The sequence below is a fragment of the Erinaceus europaeus genome, chromosome 16 (assembly GCF_950295315.1).
Source record: "Erinaceus europaeus chromosome 16, mEriEur2.1, whole genome shotgun sequence".
NCBI lineage: Eukaryota > Metazoa > Chordata > Mammalia > Eulipotyphla > Erinaceidae > Erinaceus > Erinaceus europaeus.
This window is the reverse complement of record NC_080177.1, coordinates 2,610,206-2,622,212: the sequence shown is the minus strand read 5'-3', so window position 1 is coordinate 2,622,212 and position 12,007 is coordinate 2,610,206. Positions and strand designations below refer to the sequence as shown.

General features: G+C 58.5%; 1 protein-coding gene across 5 annotated transcripts in view; it reads left to right on the top strand.

Moving 5' to 3' along the window:
* The window catches only part of IQCH (IQ motif containing H), a 198,147-nt gene that overhangs the window by 131,236 nt on the left and 54,904 nt on the right, over positions 1–12,007 (top strand). The gene's annotated exons all lie outside the window — the stretch shown is intronic.

Here is a 12,007-nt window from a genome sequence, read left to right as displayed (position 1 = left end):
GTCCACAGGCCTCGTGACCTCGTGTTATGGCCCCGACGGCCAGGGAATGGCTTTGCCCTGCGGGGCCTCCCCCTTGGAGCTCGGGAGGTGTCACTCTTAGTCAGTCTACATGGGGTTTGGTTTCTGGTTTTTTTCCCCACCTGGGTTATCACTGGGGCTCAGTGATGGCACGACAAGTCCTCTGCTCCCAGTGGCCTTTTCTTTCCATTTTATTTGATAGGAGAGAGAAATGGAGAGGGGAAGGAGAGGAAGGAGAGGGAGAGACACCTGCAGACCTACTTCACCAATCGTGAAGCTTCCCCCTGCAGGTGGGGACTAGAACCCAGGTCCTTACACACTCGCTTGGATGGTGCCCTGCTCTGCCATGTTCACACCCAGGTTCAAGCTCGAGTGCTCACATTTCAGGAGTCTTTGGTGCTGTGGTCTCTTGCTCTTTGCCTTTCCGACTCTATCCAGGAGGGAGGGAGGAGGAAGAAGAAAGGCTGGCAGGGTGGTACCCGGCAAGAAGTTGGGTGTCCCTTCCTAGGAGTTGCAAGCAGTCAGAGGGCTCCTGTGGCCTGGCTGGGAGTGTGACCCCACGCCACTGTCCCCGCACCCGCCATCCGCCTGGGATTTCAGGCCACTCCTGGCCCTTTGCACCTGACCCAGCTGGGTGTGGTCCCACTGCCTCTGGGAAGCCCCTTGCAGCTCTCTGAGCACCGCCAGCCAGTGCCAGGTGTGGGAGACTGGGTGTGACTAGCCCGAAAGTTACCCGGCCTAGTTCGTCTCTGCAGAGCCGTGAGAAGCTACTAAGGAAAACAGGGGTTTGGGCGGCCTTGCTGACTAGAGCAGCGCAGGCAGGATTCCTTCCTCCTCTGCCCCCATCCTCCCGCTGTGCTTGCTCTGGCTCCCTCTCTCTCCCTCTCTCTTTCTCTCTCTCTCTCTCTCTCTCTCTCTCTCTCACACACACACACACACACACAATTGAGGAAGTTGACTCTCTGGAGTCAGAGCCGCTTCAGTCACTGAGGGCACTATTAAATTGGATATGCTAGCAGCTTCCCCTGAGAGAGCCTGAATTCCCTTCAGCCAAGTGTCTCTTCCTTCAAATCTACACTTTCCTGACGGAAGAAAAGAGAGCGAGCTGGGAGGCAGGTCCACCTGTGACAGACAGGAGCTTCCGGGATGCCCGGTCAGGTGACGGAGGCCTGCACCTTCCAGGCTGGGAGGCCCACACACACCCTGAGGGGTGAGCACGGGCAGGGCGCGGGCCATGCGGTGCTGTGGGGGGCTGAGGCGTCACCCTTGGCTGGGCAGGGCTTTCCCGTGCTCGGCTCCACAGAGGCAGCCGCTGAGGTGCCAGAGTCTGTGCGTCAGGATGGAGCAGAAACCTGGAGTCCATGTTTTTTCCAAAAAGTAATGTGTGTTTTTCCAGCATTAGCTTCTCCAGCTTCCTCTCTGCCTCTCCAGAGTCCTTCGGCCCCTGTGTGGTCCTAGCAGATGACAGGCCTCTATTGCAGACTCTCCATTCCATTGCTGTGACATGAAGGAAACCCCACTCATTTCCCAAGTCTGTGAGGTAGGACGTGGCTAGGGAGCCGGCCTGCAGCAGGGATCACAGGCATACAAAATGTGCACCGCGGGACACGGTGATGCAAAGCGATCATATGCTGCTGTCAGCATAGGGGAGTCCGGGCAGGTGTGTGCTGTACTGTGACAGGCGTGCAGCACGCCTGTCAGACTGTATATGCACATGTGGTGGCAGGTGTGTGCTGTGACGTGTGCATCACGCCTGTCAGACTGTACAGACACGTGGTGGCAGGTGTGTGCTGTGTACTGTGACACGCGTGCATCACACCTGTCAGACTGTACGGACACATGGTGGCAGGTGTGTGCTGTGTACTGTGACACATGTGCATCACGCCTGTCAGACTGTACAGACACGTGGTGGCAGGTGTATGTATGCTGTGTACTGTGACACGTGTGCATCATGCCTGTCAGACTGTACAGACACGTGGTATCAGGTGTGTGCTGTGTACTGTGACATGTGTGCATCATGCCTGTCAGACTATATATGCACATGTGGTGGCAGGTGTGTGCTGTGTACTGTGACACTTGTGCATCATGCCTGTCAGACTGCAGACACATGGTGGCAGGTGTGTGCTGTGTACTGTGACACTTGTGCATCATGCCTGTCAGACTGCAGACACATGGTGGCAGGTGTGTGCTGTGTACTGTGACACGTGTGCATCACGCCTGTCAGACTGTACAGACACATTTTTAGCAGGGAGAAGAAAGGGAGGGATGCCGTCATGTGCTGGCAGTCTCCCACTATCAGAATCTGAGAGGGCAGCACGTGGCATCTCCTGAGCCCCCCACTCTGGTGCCCTCCCCCATGTGAAGGGGGAGTAGTCCACTCAGGCCCATCTCTCAGCGGCTCTGCCGGGACAGATGAGACACTGACGGGAGGCTGCTTATGGTGCTCAAGGCTCACACGGAGGTGGGTCTGTGTGCCCATGTTCATTCCCCACAGAGAGCCCCAGGGTGTCTCCTCTCTCAGCACCCTGCACAGCACCCAGGGAGCCCATGGAGGGTGGGCAGGGCTGTGGGGTCTCTCCTCTCTCAGAACCCTGCACAGCACCCAGGGAGCCCATGGAGGGTGGGCAGGGCTGTGGGGTCTCTCCTCTCTCAGCACCCTGCACAGCACCCAGGGAGCCCATGGAGGGTGGGCAGGGCTGTGGGGTCTCTCCTCTCTCAGCACCAGGCACAGCACCCAGGGAGCCCATGGAGGGTGGGCAGGGCTGTGGGGTCTCTCCTCTCTCAGCACCAGGCACAGCACCCAGGGAGCCCATGGAGGGTGGGCAGGGCTGTGGGGTCTCTCCTCTCTCAGCACCCTGCACAGCACCCAGGGAGCCCATGGAGGGTGGGCAGGGCTGTGGGGTGTCTCCTCTCTCAGCACCCTGCACAGCACCCAGGGAGCCCATGGAGGGTGGGCAGGGCTGTGGGGTCTCTCCTCTCTCAGAACCCTGCACAGAACCCAGGGAGCCCATGGAGGGTTGTTGGTATGCATGAGACCCCTTCTGTTTCATTTGGTTTAAATCCCCCCTGCTTAACACTATTCTATTTACATAACCACTTCATTCTATTTACATAACCACTGTTAACAAGTTCCACCCTCCCTCCAGGGCATTTGTGGTTCAGTGATAGGATTCTCGCCTGCTCTGCCCCCTCTTTGTCACACTCTGATTTTCACCAGTCACTTTTCTCTCCACCCTCTCTATGTCACATCCTGTTTCCACCTTACTTGGCAAGTATATATAAAGACAGCATTGTGAGTTTTACTGTACTGTACTTTGAGTTTAACTTAGCTCGTCTTAGATTGTGCTGCGTCCTGCATGAATAAAGAGATACTGCCTACAGCTCAACCATGAGTCCCTGGTCGTCTGTTACCCGCCCGTGAAGCCAGCCCATTGAAAACAACATAACCTGTCGAAAACAACATATGGCGCCCGAACAGGGACTGAAATAAGCCCTGAAACATGGACTGGCATCAACGTGGGACCCTACCCACCCATCGTCCAGATAAGTAAACTTGGCTACCCATCCACCATGGGTTGCCTTTCTACTTATGAGGAGGTTTGCCAAAGCCTCTACTGTTTCATCATGAGACAGTTAGTCTGTCTCTGGAACATTTTACTCTGGGCCACACTTCGGTTCCCTGACCGGGAACTTTGGTTTCTTATGACCGGGATCATAGAGCTTGGGAGATGCACGGAGATTTCTCCTTGGACTTTCTGGATTCCCTCTCCCATGTTTCCTGAGGAAAAGGACTACATTTTGCTCCGGGCCACAGTTTGGTTCTTTATGACCGTGATCGTAGACCTTGGGATATGCATGGGGATTTCCCCTGGAACTTTCTGGACTTCTTCTCGAATGTTTCCCATGGAGAAGGACTACTCTAATTTGAAGAACATTCTCGAGTACCCTGGCAGTTCCCAAGTATGGAGACACGTGGTTAGTTCTACTCTCCTGATTGGATTCTTTCTTCGATGGGAAGACACTTTTAAAAATGGGTGCCTGAAGCAATCCAGCAGGAACAGTCTGAAGCACCCTAAATGGAATTTCGAGGAGCTTTTTGGACTAGGACGCCCTCCGGGGACTCTTAATCCTACATGGTGAGATCTTGATAATCTGGTTCAAGTTGACTGAATTTTTGTTTGACATTGACTTAAAAAAAAATGCTGGACGCAGCCATGATTTCTAGAGACATCCAGAAACAATCCAAAAAGTTGTTTTTTCCCTCCTGTGATTTCTCTTTTACGTCTTGACATGAATCTGAAACGTTTAATCCTGAAAACTGTATGAGTTATGGGTGGGGCAGATAGTGCAATGATTATGTTAATTATTCTCATGCCTGAGGCTTTTAACCGTGGTTCTTCTGTTTACCTTTCCACATTTTATTGAGTTTAAACTGTTTAAACAACCTTAAAATCATACTAGAAAGGACTTCCAATTATAATGGAGTTATCAATTATAGTAAACTTCTAATCTGCTACAAGTTTTGTTTGACAAGTAAGTGAATTTCAGCTGTCAAAGTCTTCACATGAAAAAGCATCTACTCAAATGGAATTCCTGGAAATCCATTTGGATCCTGTTCTCTGACATCGCCCCCGGAAACCAATGATGAGACCTGGCACAACCTGAAAAAACAGATTCACAGACTCCAAAGCTCACTCTCTACAGAAAAGCAGAATTCTGGTGGCCGACATTCCCCATCGAGACAGACGTGCAGCGTTTCATCCTCTGGCATTTTCTTCTGTGGTCAGCTACTTTGGACTGACACCTCCATCGGACTTACTGGTACACGCTGCTGTGTTTCTCAAAGACTAACTTCAGCCAATTGCCTTGAGACTTTATAGACCGTGTCCCCTCGCCTGCAGGCTCTTCCCCAGAGGTAGAAAACTCCCCCTCCTTATTAGGTTATGCCCACAGAGGCATGAAGCGCCCCAAGAGGCAAGAGATGCCCACAGAGGCAGGAAACGCCCTTTGAGACAAGAGATGCCCCCAGAGGCATGAAGCACTCCCAGAGGCAAGAAATGCCCTTTCGCCTGCTAGGCCTTGCCCTTTGAGGCAAGAAAAGCTCCACTTGGCATCACGCTGGTTATTGCTGCTCGCCTATTTTGTTTTCCATGTCTTATGCCAGTTCTTTTGAAAACGCCTGTACGATAGAGGTTTCTGTTCACCCCACAATGGCCATTAGTTAAAAAGAAAGGGGGAATTGTTGGTATGCATGAGACCCCTTCTGTTTCATTTGTCGAAAACAACAGAGGATGGGCAGGGCTGTGGGGTCTCTCCTCTCTCAGCACCAGGCACAGCACCCAGGGAGCGCCATGGAGGGTGGGCAGAGCTGTGGGGTCTCTCCTCTCTCAGCACCAGGCACAGCACCCAGGGAGCCCATGGAGTGTGGGCAGGGCTGTGGGGTCTCTCCTCTCTCAGCACCCTGCACAGCACCCAGGGAGCCCCATGGAGGGTGGGCAGGGCTGTGGGGTCTCTCCTCTCTCAGCACCCTGCACAGCACCCAGGGAGCCCATGGAGGGTGGGCAGGGCTGTGGGGTCTCTCCTCTCTCAGCACCCTGCACAGCACCCAGGGAGCCCATGGAGGGTGGGCAGGGCTGTGGGGTCTCTCCTCTCTCAGCACCAGGCACAGCACCCAGGGAGCCCATGGAGGGTGGGCAGGGCTGTGGGGTCTCTCCTCTCTCAGCACCAGGCACAGCACCCAGGGAGCCCCATGGAGGGTGGGCAGAGCTGTGGGGTCTCTCCTCTCTCAGCACCAGGCACAGCACCCAAGGAGCCCCATGGAGGGTGGGCAGAGCTGTGGGGTCTCTCCTCTCTCAGCACCAGGCACAGCACCCAGGGAGCCCATGGAGGGTGGGCAGGGCTGTGGGGTCTCTCCTCTCTCAGCACCCTGCACAGCACCCAGGGAGCCCCATGGAGGGTGGGCAGGGCTGTGGGGTCTCTCCTCTCTCAGCACCCTGCACAGCACCCAGGGAGCCCATGGAGTGTGGGCAGGGCTGTGGGGTCTCTCCTCTCTCAGCACCAGGCACAGCACCCAGGGAGCCCATGGAGGGTGGGCAGGGCTGTGGGGTCTCTCCTCTCTCAGCACCCTGCACAGCACCCAGGGAGCCCATGGAGGGTGGGCAGGGCTGTGGGGTCTCTCCTCTCTCAGCACCAGGCACAGCACCCAGGGAGCCCATGGAGGGTGGGCAGGGCTGTGGGGTCTCTCCTCTCTCAGCACCCTGCACAGCACCCAGGGAGCCCATGGAGGGTGGGCAGGGCTGTGGGGTCTCTCCTCTCTCAGCACCAGGCACAGCACCCAGGGAGACCATGGAGGGTGGGCAGGGCTGTGGGGTCTCTCCTCTCTCAGCACCCTGCACAGCACCCAGGGAGCCCATGGAGGGTGGGCAGGGCTGTGGGGTCTCTCCTCTCTCAGCACCCTGCACAGCACCCAGGGAGCCCATGGAGGTTGGGCAGGGCTGGTGGGGTCTCTCCTCTCTCAGCACCAGGCACAGCACCCAGGGAGCCCATGGAGGGTGGGCAGGACTGTGGGGTCTCTCCTCTCTCAGCACCAGGCACAGCACCCAGGGAGCCCATGGAGGGTGGGCAGGGCTGTGGGGTCTCTCCTCTCTCAGCACCAGGCACAGCACCCAGGGAGCCCATGGAGTGTGGGCAGGGCTGTGGGGTCTCTTCTCTCTCAGCACTCTGCACAGCACCCAGGGAGCCCCATGGAGGGTGGGCAGGGCTGTGGGGTCTCTCCTCTCTCAGCACCCTGCACAGCACCCAGGGAGCCCATGGAGGGTGGGCAGGGCTGTGGGGTCTCTCCTCTCTCAGCACCAGGCACAGCACCCAGGGAGCCCATGGAGGGTGGGCAGGGCTGTGGGGTCTCTCCTCTCTCAGCACCATGGACAGCACCCAGGGATCCCATGGAGAGTGGGCAGGGCTGTGGGGTCTCTCCTCTTTCAGCACCCTGCACAGCACCCAGGGAGCCCATGGAGGGTGGGCAGGGCTGTGGGGTCTCTCCTCTCTCAGCACCAGGCACAGCACCCAGGGAGCCCATGGAGGGTGGGCAGGGCTGTGGGGTCTCTCCTCTCTCAGCACCAGGCACAGCACCCAGGGAGCCCATGGAGGGTGGGCAGGGCTGTGGGGTCTCTCCTCTCTCAGCACCCTGCACAGCACCCAGGGAGCCCATGGAGGGTGGGCAGGGCTGTGGGGTGTCTCCTCTCTCAGCACCAGGCACAGCACCCAGGGATCCCATGGAGGGTGGGCAGGGCTGTGGAGTCTCTCCTCTCTCAGCACCCTGCACAGCACCCAGGGAGCCCCATGGAGGGTGGGCAGGGCTGTGGGGTCTCTCCTCTTTCAGCACCCTGCACAGCACCCAGGGAGCCCATGGAGGGTGGACAGGGCTGTGGGGTCTCTCCTCTCTCAGCACCAGGCACAGCACCCAGGGAGCCCATGGAGGGTGGGCTGGGCTGTGGTGTCTCTCCTCTCTCAGCACCAGGCACAGCACCCAGGGAGCCCATGGAGGGTGGGCAGGGCTGTGGGGTCTCTCCTCTCTCAGCACCCTACACAGCACCCAGGGAGCCCATGGAGGGTGGGCAGGGCTGTGGGGTGTCTCCTCTCTCAGCACCAGGCACAGCACCCAGGGATCCCATGGAGGGTGGGCAGGGCTGTGGAGTCTCTCCTCTCTCAGCACCCTGCACAGCACCCAGGGAGCCCCATGGAGGGTGGGCAGGGCTGTGGGGTCTCTCCTCTTTCAGCACCCTGCACAGCACCCAGGGAGCCCATGGAGGGTGGACAGGGCTGTGGGGTCTCTCCTCTCTCAGCACCCTGCACAGCACCCAGGGAGCCCATGGAGGGTGGGCAGGGCTGGTGGGGTCTCTCCTCTCTCAGCTCCAGGCACAGCACCCAGGGAGCCCATGGAGGGTGGGCAGGGCTGTGGAGTCTCTCCTCTCTCAGCACCAGGCACAGCACCCAGGGAGCCCCATGGAGGGTGGGCAGGGCTGTGGGGTGTCTCCTCTCTCAGCACCCTGCACAGCACCCAGGGAGCCCATGGAGGGTGGGCAGGGCTGTGGGGTCTCTCCTCTCTCAGCACCCTGCACAGCAACCAGGGAGCCCATGGAGGTTGGGCAGGGCTGGTGGGGTCTCTCCTCTCTCAGCACCAGGCACAGCACCCAGGGAGCCCATGGAGGGTGGGCAGGGCTGTGGGGTCTCTCCTCTCTCAGCACCCTGCACAGCACCCAGGGAGCCCATGGAGGGTGGGCAGGGCTGTGGGGTCTCTCCTCTCTCAGCACCAGGCACAGCACCCAGGGAGCCCATGGAGGGTGGGCAGGGCTGTGGGGTCTCTCCTCTCTCAGCACCAGGCACAGCACCCAGGGAGCCCCATGGAGGGTGGGCAGAGCTGTGGGGTCTCTCCTCTCTCAGCACCAGGCACAGCACCCAGGGAGCCCATGGAGGGTGGGCAGGGCTGTGGGGTCTCTCCTCTCTCAGCACCAGGCACAGCACCCAGGGAGCCCATGGAGGGTGGGCAGGGCTGTGGGGTCTCTCCTCTCTCAGCACCCTGCACAGCACCCAGGGAGCCCATGGAGGGTGGGCAGGGCTGTGGGGTCTCTCCTCTCTCAGCACCAGGCACAGCACCCAGGGAGCCCATGGAGGGTGGGCAGGGCTGTGGGGTCTCTCCTCTCTCATCACCATGGACAGCACCCAGGGATCCCATGGAGGGTGGGCAGGGCTGGTGGGTCTCTCCTCTTTCAGCACCCTGCACAGCACCCAGGGAGCCCATGGAGGGTGGGCAGGGCTGTGGGGTCTCTCCTCTCTCAGCACCAGGCACAGCACCCAGGGAGCCCATGGAGGGTGGGCAGGGCTGTGGGGTCTCTCCTCTCTCAGCACCAGGCACAGCACCCAGGGAGCCCATGGAGGGTGGGCAGGGCTGTGGGGTCTCTCCTCTCTCAGCACCAGGCACAGCACCCAGGGAGCCCATGGAGGGTGGGCAGGGCTGTGGGGTCTCTCCTCTCTCAGCACCAGGCACAGCACCCAGGGAGCCCATATAGGGTGGGCAGGGCTGTGGGGTCTCTCCTCTCTCAGCACCAGGCACAGCACCCAGGGAGCCCATGGAGGGTGGGCAGGGCTGTGGGGTCTCTCCTCTCTCAGCACCAGGCACAGCACCCAGGGAGCCCATGGAGGGTGGGCAGGGCTGTGGGGTCTCTCCTCTCTCAGCACCAGGCACAGCACCCAGGGAACCCATGGAGGGTGGGCAGGGCTGTGGGGTCTCTCCTCTCTCAGCACCCTGCACAGCACCCAGGGAGCCCATGGAGGGTGGGCAGGGCTGTGGGGTCTCTCCTCTCTCAGCACCCTGCACAGCACCCAGGGAGCCCATGGAGGGTGGGCAGGGCTGGTAGGGTCAGTCTCTTTCTCTCCTTCTCTCTCAAACAGTTAAAATATTGGGTCACCGCAGCCTCTCTACTGTGGCATAAGACATCTGCAAGACCCTGGGTTTATTCCTTAGTGCTGAATGAGAGAGAGACAGAAGGAGAGAGAGGAGAGAGAGACAGGAGAGAGAGAGAGAGAGACTCCCCTCGTGTTGAGAATACCTGTGTGACATGGACAGGCCTTGCGTGTCCCTTGAGCCCTCACTGCATCTAAGGTGGAGAATGTGCTCGGTCTGTCACCGTCGGCCCCTCATCTGAGCTCTGGCCTCACCCACCGGTTCTCAAGCAGCTTCTAGTCATCAGCAGAAACTCTGTGTTGAGGACTATTGGGGGGGGTAAAGCGAAGCTCTTCCGCGGGATGCCGTGCCCCCACCTTCTGAAAGTGCAGCACCAGGTTCTGCCCCGCCCCTGGAGGAGAGCACTCTCGTCACTGGAGGAGGAAAGGAGGACAGAGGGCAGGTGGGAGGCAGGTGACACGGCAAGGCTGGGGCTGGGGGAGAGAAGCAAGGCTGCTGTAGAGGTGAGAGGCCTAGGTCAGAAGATATGCCACCTGGCCGGGCACCGCCTTGTCCTGTGCACGGCAGGTTTCAGCCCAGTACCACATGGAAAGTGCTGTGGCACCAGAGGAAACGCCAGCCTGTGGTGACCCTCTCTGTCCTGCTCTCTGAATTATAAAGACAGGGAGCAATACAGTCATGTAGCATGAGACCCAGCAGGGGTGTGTGTGTGTGAGATATAAATGGGGAGGAGAGGGAGGGGGAGAGAAGAGATCAGGTCAAAGGGCCTTCTGCACACATCACATCTGTGAGGAGTCTGGGCTGAATCCTCAAGTTTGTAGGGCCTGAGCTTCAGGGTTCAGGTGGGGGCCAGGGAGGTGCCTCAGTGGTAGGGCACAGGCCTTGGGTGCATGAGGGCCCGGGTTTGCCACTTGCACAGCACATGTCAGAGCTGAGCGGTGTTCCGGTCTTTTCTCTCATATGAAAACAGCAATCACTGCTTCCTCTATGCTATTCCACTGCGGAATACTGCGCCCCAGGATGGTTCCGTAGCCCCCATGTCCACTTGGTCGATTCCAAATTATATTCCTCCATGAGGATCATTTCTGGAACCATCCGTTCCACCCCGGTTCCATGGCTGCCAGTTCTTAGCAACATCGCCCCGCCAGATATTCGTCGGGATGCGGCATCATCTAAGTTCATTTCCCACGTCTACGCTCGACCGGACCTGCCAATATACGCGGATATCTTCGCCCACCCTGTCCAACACTTGACGTCCCCTACACCTACACTGAACTTCTCTGTTCCAGTCTCTTGGAAACAGAGTTGGCAGTCAGCTGAGGTAAAGAACAAACACCTCATCGCAGACCCCTGCGAGCGTCAACCCGGCTTTGACCTAGCACGTTATGATCGGGCCCTCCTCCATCGCTATCGAACAGGCCATGGCGGGTGCGCCGCTATGTTCCATCGCTGGGGAGCCAGAGACGACCCGAACTGCCCCTGCGGCTCCAGACAGACTATGACCCACATAGTCAACGACTGCCACCTCTCCAGATTTAGGGAGGTCTCGAAACTTTACATCAGGCTCAACCTGACGCTGTTGACTGGCTATGGAAGAAGGGCAAACGCTAGAAGAAGAAGACTGCTTCCTCTCTCTCTCTCCACAGTGCACTCCCCCCCCCCCAACACATAAATACTCTGTCTGGCATGGTCACTTAGGAGGCCTGACATCTCTGACATTTTCCAGCACTGTTGTAAAATGCAGATCGGAGAAGTTACCTCACAGCTGTTCCTAAGTGCACGTGCCATGGTGTTAAATTACGGCCCATTTCCAGAAACTCTCACTGTGCAAAGTTGGAAGGCTCAGCGGGGACACACACTTAGTACACGCTCCCACCCCACCCCAGGGCCCGTGACCACCCCACTGTGTCTCTGTGGCTCTGACCCTGCGGAGGACCTGTGACATTCTCACAGAGCACTAGGTGTGAGTGACCGCGGAGCAGGCTGATTCCTTCCTGACCGCTCGGGTCTGTGGATGCCCCCTCCTCACGGATTCAGAAGCTCCCCACAGCCCAAGCAGGCCTGAGCTCTTCTGCATCAATATCCACTCGTTGATGCTGCGTCTGGTGCCCTCCCCTGCTGGAAGGAATCAGATGGAAAAGCAAGACTTGCGCTGGGGGAAAAAAGTTTAGATAAAGGCTTTCCACGAAAAACCAACAGCCCCGCCAGCCAAGGTGCATTATGGGGAGGAGTCGGGCCTGCTGCTCCTCAGTCTCCGGCCAGTTCCCTGCAGACAGTCTGAGTCTGGGTGGCTTGGGGACGACAAGGACCAGCTCACGACCAGTCAGATGAGGCCATGACCTGGAGCAAGCTTAGGCCACCTGGGCTGCCCGGCGCTCCTGCACAGGTGGGGGCCTGTACAGCTTGAGGCTGTAGGGTTGGCAGGACGTAGAGACCCCACTAAACAGCTAGGGGTGTGGCACTGCTTGGAGAGGTGGAAGTGCCACCTCCATGGTTTCCCAGGGCCAGCCCTGGCAGAACGGGAATGAC